The sequence below is a fragment of the Lathyrus oleraceus genome, chromosome 5 (assembly GCF_024323335.1).
Source record: "Lathyrus oleraceus cultivar Zhongwan6 chromosome 5, CAAS_Psat_ZW6_1.0, whole genome shotgun sequence".
NCBI classification, from domain to species: Eukaryota; Viridiplantae; Streptophyta; class Magnoliopsida; order Fabales; family Fabaceae; genus Lathyrus; species Lathyrus oleraceus.
Genome location: NC_066583.1, coordinates 543,068,441 through 543,077,343, shown reverse-complemented (window position 1 = coordinate 543,077,343; position 8,903 = coordinate 543,068,441). Strand labels below are relative to the sequence as shown.

At 39.4% G+C, this 8,903-nt stretch overlaps 1 non-coding gene across 1 annotated transcript; it reads right to left on the bottom strand.

The window, feature by feature from the left end:
* Nucleotides 1-3,100: 3,100 nt before the first annotated feature.
* LOC127090178 (small nucleolar RNA R71) lies at nt 3,101-3,207 on the bottom strand. The gene has a single exon (XR_007791707.1). It is a non-coding gene; the product is annotated as a small nucleolar RNA R71 (small nucleolar RNA).
* Between the last annotated feature and the right edge of the window lie 5,696 nt (nt 3,208-8,903).

Below are 8,903 nucleotides of genomic sequence, written 5' to 3'. Positions count from 1 at the left end.
ATGCATGCAATGTTTGTGCATATGATTTGTTTTTTATCAGAGGAACTTTATAGAGATCTATTTGTAAATATTTGAAAATATTAATCTTTTAAGACATATATGGAATACTCATAGCAATAATATTTGGAAAATTTTTACACCAATGAAGTAGCACAATTTTGGTAACCAAATATAATACAAGAGAAAAGGAGACTGAACATCCTACGGAGCCCTAGAAACAATCGTCCAAAGCCCTCGAAATCGGACGATAAGCTGCACGAAGTCTCTTCACTTCTCTCTCATAAGCTGCTTCCATATCGGCCTTCTCCTTGGCGAGTCGATCATACTTCCTCTTCCAAAACCTGGATGACTGAGGAAGAAGAGAAGTAACCATATCATCAGGCTCATCAATAACCTGATGCTCTAGAAATTCTATCACTGCATCCTTATCTCTGAGTTGTTAAAGCAATTCCTCATGCTCACGAACCCAAGCACGCGACCGGTCTTCGTCTCTCAACTCCTCTACTCCTTGGTTAGGGAGGTTTGAAAGCCCAACCATAACCATAGGGGTAGGTCTTGGATAATCGTATGGAATGCGGTACTCAAGAGCTCTCTTCCTTACCCAAGCGGTGTAGGGTTCCAAAGCAATGCAATTCTTCGGACCAAGCTCCTTCCTTCCCTTCCTATGAATTTTGCGCCAGGCGTGGACCATCCTATCCTTCAAGTTCTGGGGATCTTTACCCTCTTGAAAGAACACACCTTCTAACAAAATGTTATTAGGTTTATCCTTTAAGGCGAACTGATCACACTAAAATTTACGTATTTTTCGACTCCGATTTCGCATGCATTCTAGTTATTTTATTATCGTTTTGTTGTGTTATTACTGTGTTTTCCTTTGTTTTCAGGTTTTTACCTTAATAGGATCCCCGATCAAGAAAAGGAGCGAAAAAGAGCCAAAAACCCTAAAAATCAGCATTTTGCTCTTATGGCCTACCCAATGGCGGGCGCCACAGTCCAAGCCATGACGTGTCCAATTCAAACTTCCATCAACTCCCATGTTTTCCCACCACTTCCACTAAGGCGCCCCACTTTGTGCTTGTGGCGGGCGCCATGGCCTTGTGACGGGCGCCACAAGAGGAAAACGGTTTCCTCTATTTTCAAGTTGAAGGGCATCCAAGTCAATTCCACCTTTTTTATTTGCTTATAAATAGAAACGCGAATTCAGTTTTACAATCACCCAAACTTAGAGCAGAGGCAAACTCAGAAGCAACTTTGTTTCACTTAGGCATATATTCAGTATTTTATAGTGGTAATCGCTTCGCATTGGAGTGTTACCACAATTGTGTCATCAAGTCTGTGATAGAGTCTGTAATCGAGTTTGGAGCACTTTGGAAGGAAGTTAATCCTGCCGCCATTTTCTTTTCCGCATTGCAATTTACTCAGCCCTCCGATTGGAGCAGGTTTTTATTACTCGCCTTTAATTTATTTATTTCCCGCACTCGCTTTACTTTATTTATTTCCCGCACTCGCTTTACTTTATTTATTTCCCGCACTCGCCTTACTTTATTTATTTCCCGCACTTGCTTTTATTTTATTTATTTCCCGCACTCGCTTTACTTTTATTTATTTCCTCGCACTCGCTTTAAATTATTTATTTTCCGCACTCGCACTACTTTCATTTATTTTCCGCACTCGCTTTAAATTATTTACTTTCCGCACTCGCACTACTTTTATTTATTTTAATGCACTTTTACTTTACCATGTCTAGCTAAATTTATAAGGCTAGAATGTAAGGATCGTAATTAAACCAGTAATCCGTACAATTGTTCGTAGAAACACTTAAAGGGCTATTTTAACTTTCAAATTATGTTTTCCCGCACTTCAATTCCGTTGGGTAAGATCGAAAGCCGTCCAACGTCCTTTTAAACTTAATTGTTTTTAACTATTTCAAAAACAGCGAAAGCGCTTTGTCTAGTTCATTAGGAGTTTTTAACATCAAAAAGAAAAGAGATTTTAAAACTATTTTCGGACGCGTTTATAAGTTTAGAGTCTGGTTCGTAAGAACCTCTTTTGGTTAAGAAATCCAGGTTATAATACTTTTCAACTTAGTCAAGATACTATATTTCTTAAAAATAGGTTTACTACTCTAACGCAATGCGCGCCTTTTTATAAGTGACAATAAGAGGGTTTGATTAGGGGGTACAACTCGGTTCTGAATACGCGAAAGCGACAGTTCCCGTTAAATTAGTTCTTTTCAAAGTAGGAAACATTGTCCATAAGTAGTTCTATTAACAAGTACTTGGATTATCAATTGATTACATGAATTACATTCGACCCTGTCTTTATTAATTATATTTTATTTCAGTACTTTATTTTTCAATTGCACACTACAAAAAATACCTATTTTAATTGCCTTTGATAAACACCATAACAACAGATAACGATAGATTGACACTTGGTCTCTGTGGTTCGATAATCTTTTATATTACTCTGACGCGTTCGTACACTTGCGAACACCACACCAAGTTTTCCAACGCATCAAGTTTTTGGCGCCGTTGCCGGGGACCAATTTCGGCAAATTTCATTTTCCTGTTGTTATATCGTTTAGACTTAGGTTATTTCCCGCCGGTCGATGCGAAGAACTCGCAGCACCGGAAGTTTAAGTTTAGTATACCCTCTGGCGGAACCTGAACGTTACGCTCACGCACGTTTATTCTTTCATAGAATTAAGAGAGCTATGGCCGAAGATCAAAACCAAAGACCTCTTAAGGACTTCGCTCAACCATCTAATGAAGAACCTAGTTCTAGTATAGTAAACCCAATCATACCAACCAATAATTTTGAACTTAAACCATCCCTGTTGCAACTAGTGCAACAGAGACAATTCGCGGGTCTCGCTACCGAGAACCCAAACCAACATTTAAAAATATTTCTTCAATTAGCAGATACTTTTAAAACCAATGGAGCTTCTCCTGAGGCAATACGTTTAAGATTATTCCCTTTTTCCCTCAGAGATAAAGCTCTATCATGGTTAGATTCCCTTCCACCCAATTCCATTACGACTTGGGATAACCTTAGAAGAGTTTTCCTTGCTAGATATTTTCCCCCAAGTAAGACCGCCGTTCTTCGAAACCATATAACTAGATTTACCCAAAACCAAGGAGAATCGTTATTCGAAGCTTGGGAGAGATATAAAGAGTTGTTACGAGCATGCCCACATCATGGTTTAGAAAATTGGTTAATCATTCAAACCTTCTATAATGGACTTCATTACAACACAAAGATGACCATCGACGCTGCCGCAGGCGGTGCTCTGATGAACAAACCTTACCCTGAAGCTAGTGCCCTCATCGAAGATATTGCTCAAAACCATCAATCATGGGGAGTCGAACGAGCGACAGTTGAGAAGAAGGAAGCCCAAGAAGGAGTGCATGAACTAAGCTCTATAGACATGATGCAGGCTAAAATGGACGCATTAGCCCTTAAGGTCGAGCATATGTGCATAAACCCAAATACTGTAGCCGTAGTTTCGTCGGATTGTGAGATATGTGGAACCCAAGGATACCAATCCGCTGAATGCAGTCTATTGAACGAAACCCACTCCGAGCAAGTGAACTACACCCAAGGGAACCCATATTCGAATACCTATAACCCTGGATGGAGGAATCACCCTAACTTCTCCTATAGAAACAATAATCCAATTCAAAATAATGCACCTCCGAGACCTAGTTATCAAGCCCCTAGATCAAATCAACCTATGCAACCTGTACCACCAAAGCCGAGCCTTGAGAAAATTATGGAAAATTTTATCACCGCTCAAACCCAACAAAACAAGGAGTTCATGAATCAAAACATTCATGTTAACGAATTGATTACTAAGTTAGGAACCAAGGTTGACCAAATAGTTACTCATACCAAGATGCTTGAAACCCAGATCTCTCAGATAGCTTTAAACCAAGCCCCTCGGACTACACCTGGAGGACAATTCCCTGGACAACCTCAACAAAATCCGAGAGGACAAGCCAATGCCATTACCCTACGAAGTGGGAACGCTTATGATGAGCCACCAAACCCAAGATTGAGTGAACCCGAAACTTCTAAGGAATGTACCAAACCCCCGGACGAAGTAAAGGAACCAGAGGAATCTGAAAACCAGGAAGGTCGAGATAAAGGAGAAGAACCTAAAGATAAAACTTACGTACCGCCCCCGCCATATAAACCACCTATACCATATCCCCAAAGACTCAAACAAACCCAGATTAATAAACAGTATCAAAAATTTATTAAAGTTATAGAAAAACTTCATGTAGAAATCCCTTTCGCAGAAGCCATCACCCAAATACCTTCTTATGCAAAGTTTCTGAAAGACATCCTTACCAACAAACGTAGACTTGACGATCCGAAGCCTTTGGAATGTAATGCAATTTCCGAGGACAAATTAGCAAAGAAAGATAAAGATCCTGGAAATTTCTCCATTCCTTGTCTTTTGGGTAATCATGTTACCGAAAAAGCTTTTCTAGACTTAGGAGCTAGTGTGAGCTTAATGCCTCTAGCAGTTTGCGAGAGATTAAACTTAGGAGAATTACAACCCACTAAGATGTCACATCAGTTAGCCGATAGATCTGTCAAATATCCGATAGGCATTTTAGAAGATGTTCCTGTTAGGATAGGTCAACTATTTATCCCTACTGATTTTGTCGTCATGGATATCAAAGAGGACAATGATATACCAATTCTTCTAGGTAGACCATTCTTATCAACTGCAGGAGCCATAATAGATGTCAAGAAAGGAAAGTTGACATTTGAGGTAGGCGACGAGAAAATAGAATTTATACTTTCGAAATTTCTTATGGCACTTGTGCTGGGAGACTCGTGTTATGCCTTAGACATCATTGATGAATGTGTTAGAGAATTAGAACAAAAAGAAATTATTAAGTTACCATCGACCCCCATAAAGGAAGATGATGACTTTAAAGAACCTTACATCGATGATAACCTTTACGAATGTTTATCCCTTACCCCAGATCCTATGCCATGCCCTAAGAAACCAACCTTAGAACTTAAGGAACTGCCTAAGAACCTGATATATGAGTTCCTCGATGAAAAGATGAACCGTCCAGTTATAGTTAGTGCTACCTTGAGCCAAGTGGAGACGAACCAACTTTTAGACGTTTTACGAAGATATCCCTCAGCCTTAGGATATAATATCTCTGACCTGAAAGGTATTAGCCCATCCGTATGCATGCATCGGATTTCGCTCGAAGAAGATTCAAAACCCTCTAGGGAGCATCAGAGAAGAATAAACCCTATAAAGAGTGATGTTGTTAAGAAGGAAGTTCATAAGTTACTTGAGGCAGGTATAATCTATCAGATCTCGGATAGTAAGTGGGTGAGCCCTGTGCATGTAGTACCTAAAAAGGGAGGCATCACAGTCGTGCAAAACGATAAAGGCGAACATGTAGAAAAACGTTTAGAAGGAGGATGGTGGATGTGTATAGATTATAGAAAATTAAATAAAGAAACTAGGAAGGATCATTTCCCTTTACCATTTATTGACCAGATGTTGGAGCGCCTAGCCAGACACTCTTACTTTTGTTATTTAGATGGATACTCTGGATTCTTCCAAATACCTATTCACCCAGAAGATCAAGAAAAAACTACCTTTACATGCCCCTATGGAACATTTTCCTACAGACGAATGCCTTTCGGCCTCTGTAACGCTCCAACTACTTTCCAACGCTGCATGATGTCAATATTCGCATATTACCTAGATGGTATCATGGAAGTGTTTATGGATGATTTCTCGGTTTGCGGATTCGATTTCCATAATTGTCTTGCTAACCTTGAGAAAATCCTGGAGAGATGCGTGGAGGTGAACCTCGTGCTAAATTGGGAAAAATGTCATTTCATGGTGACCGAAGGAATAGTTTTAGGACATATAGTTTCCGAAAAAGGTATAGAGGTAGATAAAGCTAAAATAGAAGTTATAGAAAACCTAAAACCACCAAAAACAATCAGAGAAATCCGAAGCTTTCTTGGACACGTTGGACTCTACCGGCATTTTATTAAGGACTTCTCCAAAATAACTAAACTGTTAACCGGACTTTTAATGAAAGATGCTGAATTCATTTTTGATGAAAAATGTAATGACGCATTTAATCTTTTAAAGCAAGCATTAATCTCAGCACCCATTATGAAACCGCCCGATTGGTCGGAACCGTTTGAGATAATGTGCGATGCTAGTGATTATGCAGTTGGAGCCGTTCTAGGACAAAGAAAAGATAAAAAGTTACATGCAATTATTATGCCAGTAGAACCCTAGATGCTGCCCAACTTAATTACGCAACAATCGAAAAAGAATTACTCGCTGTAGTTTTCGCTATAGACAAATTTAGATCTTATCTAGTAGGAGCAAAAATTATTGTTTACACCGATCATGCTGCCATTCATTACCTATTAAATAAAAAAGATGCCAAGCCCAGGTTACTTCGATGGATTCTATTACTACAAGAGTTTGATTTAGACATAAGAGATAAAAAAGGCACCGAAAATGTAGTGGCCGATCACCTTTCTAGGCTAGAACATCTAAAACCTGAACTAATACCCATAAATGATGATTTCGCCTATGATAGACTGATAGCTAAAGTAGAAACCATTGAAGACAATAACCTAGATCCTTATGAGCATTCCCAAAATTCCTTAGCAATAAATAACGTACCCTGGTATGCAGATTTCATTAATTACCTAGCTGCTGATATAGTACCCCCTGATCTTGACTACCACCGCAAGAAGAAATTCTTCCACGATGTGAGAAACTTCTATTGGGACGAACCGCTCCTTTTCAAAAGGGGTAAAGATGGCATTTTTCGCCGTTGCATTCCAGAAGAAGAGGTAAACAATATTATCGAGCATTGTCATTCTGCACCTTATGATGGACATGCGAGCACCTCTAAGACATACGCCAAGATTCTTCAAGCTGGCCTATTCTGGCCTACCATGTGGCGTGATGTTTATGCTTTCATTGTCAAATGTGACAGATGCCAACGCATTGGAAACATTTCAAGACGTGATGAAATGCCTCTACGAAACATTCAGGAAGTAGAACTCTTTGACGTATGGGGTATAGATTTCATGGGACCCTTTCCACCATCCTTAGGAAATAGGTATATCTTAGTAGCTGTAGACTATGTGTCTAAGTGGATTGAAGCTATAGCTGCACCCACAAACGACACTAGGATAGTAATCAAATTATTTAAAAATTATATATTCCCTAGATTTGGAACACCACGTTTAGTTATAATCGATGGAGGATCACATTTTATATCGAGAATATTTGACAAACTCTTAAGAAAATATGGAGTTAGGAATAGAGTAGCAACACCATACCACCCACAAACTAGTGGCCAAGTAGAAGTATCTAATAGGGAGATAAAACAAATCCTAGAGAAAACTATTTCTATTTCTAGGAGAGACTGGTCTCAGAAGCTTCAAGAAGCATTATGGGCCTATAGAACCGCTTTCAAAACCCCTATAGGAACTACTCCTTACCAACTAGTTTATGGAAAATCATGTCACTTACCATTCGAGTTAGAGCATAAGGCCTATTGGGCCATTAAAACTTTGAATTTAGACTACTTAGCTGCTGGAGAAAAGCGTACCCTAGACATTCATAAATTAGAAGAACTTAGGCAATCTGCCTACGAGAATGCAAGAATATATAAAGAGAGGACAAAAGCCTATCACGACAAAAGAATAATAAAGAAAAACTTCAATATAGGCGATTCTGTTCTCCTTTTCAACACTAGGTTACGACTCTTCCCTGGAAAGCTACGTTCAAGATGGACTGGTCCTTTCGAAGTATCCAAGATTCTGAGATCCGAAGCCGTAGAAATCAAGAACGATACTTGTAGTCCATTCCTTGTAAATCAGATGATATTAGCACATTCCTTCCTAGGAAGACCGGATGCAGAGACACTACTAAGTGAAGAAGAGATCTTCCTATTATTTTGCGCATCCCAGTCTCGCCCAGTAGCATGTGGGAACTTTTTATTGAATAATCTTAGTGGTATCTCTAGATCCACCGAAGGAGTCATCCATGTTAGTGGAATCATCACACAGATTGCTGTCACTTTAGGTCTGTCTCGCAAGTTGTTGCATCTTCGGACCTATTGTGGATATACTACCATGGACATCGATTTCTGTTTGACCAGAGGATTGATGAGGAGAGCCTCTTTCCACCCATGTCAGTTCCGATTGCTAGTCGAAAGTGAGGCCATCCATTACTTCACATTGCCAGACCCTATGATGACCAGTGTGCATGATCCAGCGAATTGGAGTTATGCTCTAGAGGGCCAGGAAGAGACCGTCGAGGAGCCGAGATCGCCCCCAGTTGCTGAATACACACCTGCACCACCATCTCCTAGAGTCACTGTTCTCTCTAATAATCATTCATTGCAGACACCCGACATACGCACCCAGATCGCTGAGTGCCGTAGAGAGATTGCAGAGCTGAGACAGGAAGTGGCGGACTTAACTTTACAGATGGGAGTGTCTGATCTCACCCATGCTACTGAAGCCGATTGTCTATATCAGGAGATCGCCGAGCTCAGGTAGGAGATAGCCGTGCTCCGTGAATCCACTCAGGCAGACGACCACCCTAATACTTGATCTCACCATTTCAGTTTATTTCTCTTTATATATATTTATCGTATTTGCATTTCTCATTTTACATTATCGCATTTAAATATTATATAAACTACTGCCGTGCATTAGTATTTCTATTTTTATCTATATATGTTTTATATTTATCTTATTTTGCATTTTAATTTTTTTCAGTTATTTATTTATATTTACATTTAATTTCCGTTCTTGTTTTTGTTTCAGTTTCACTTTTTATTTTTCGTTTTTACTTTTATAATTATGCA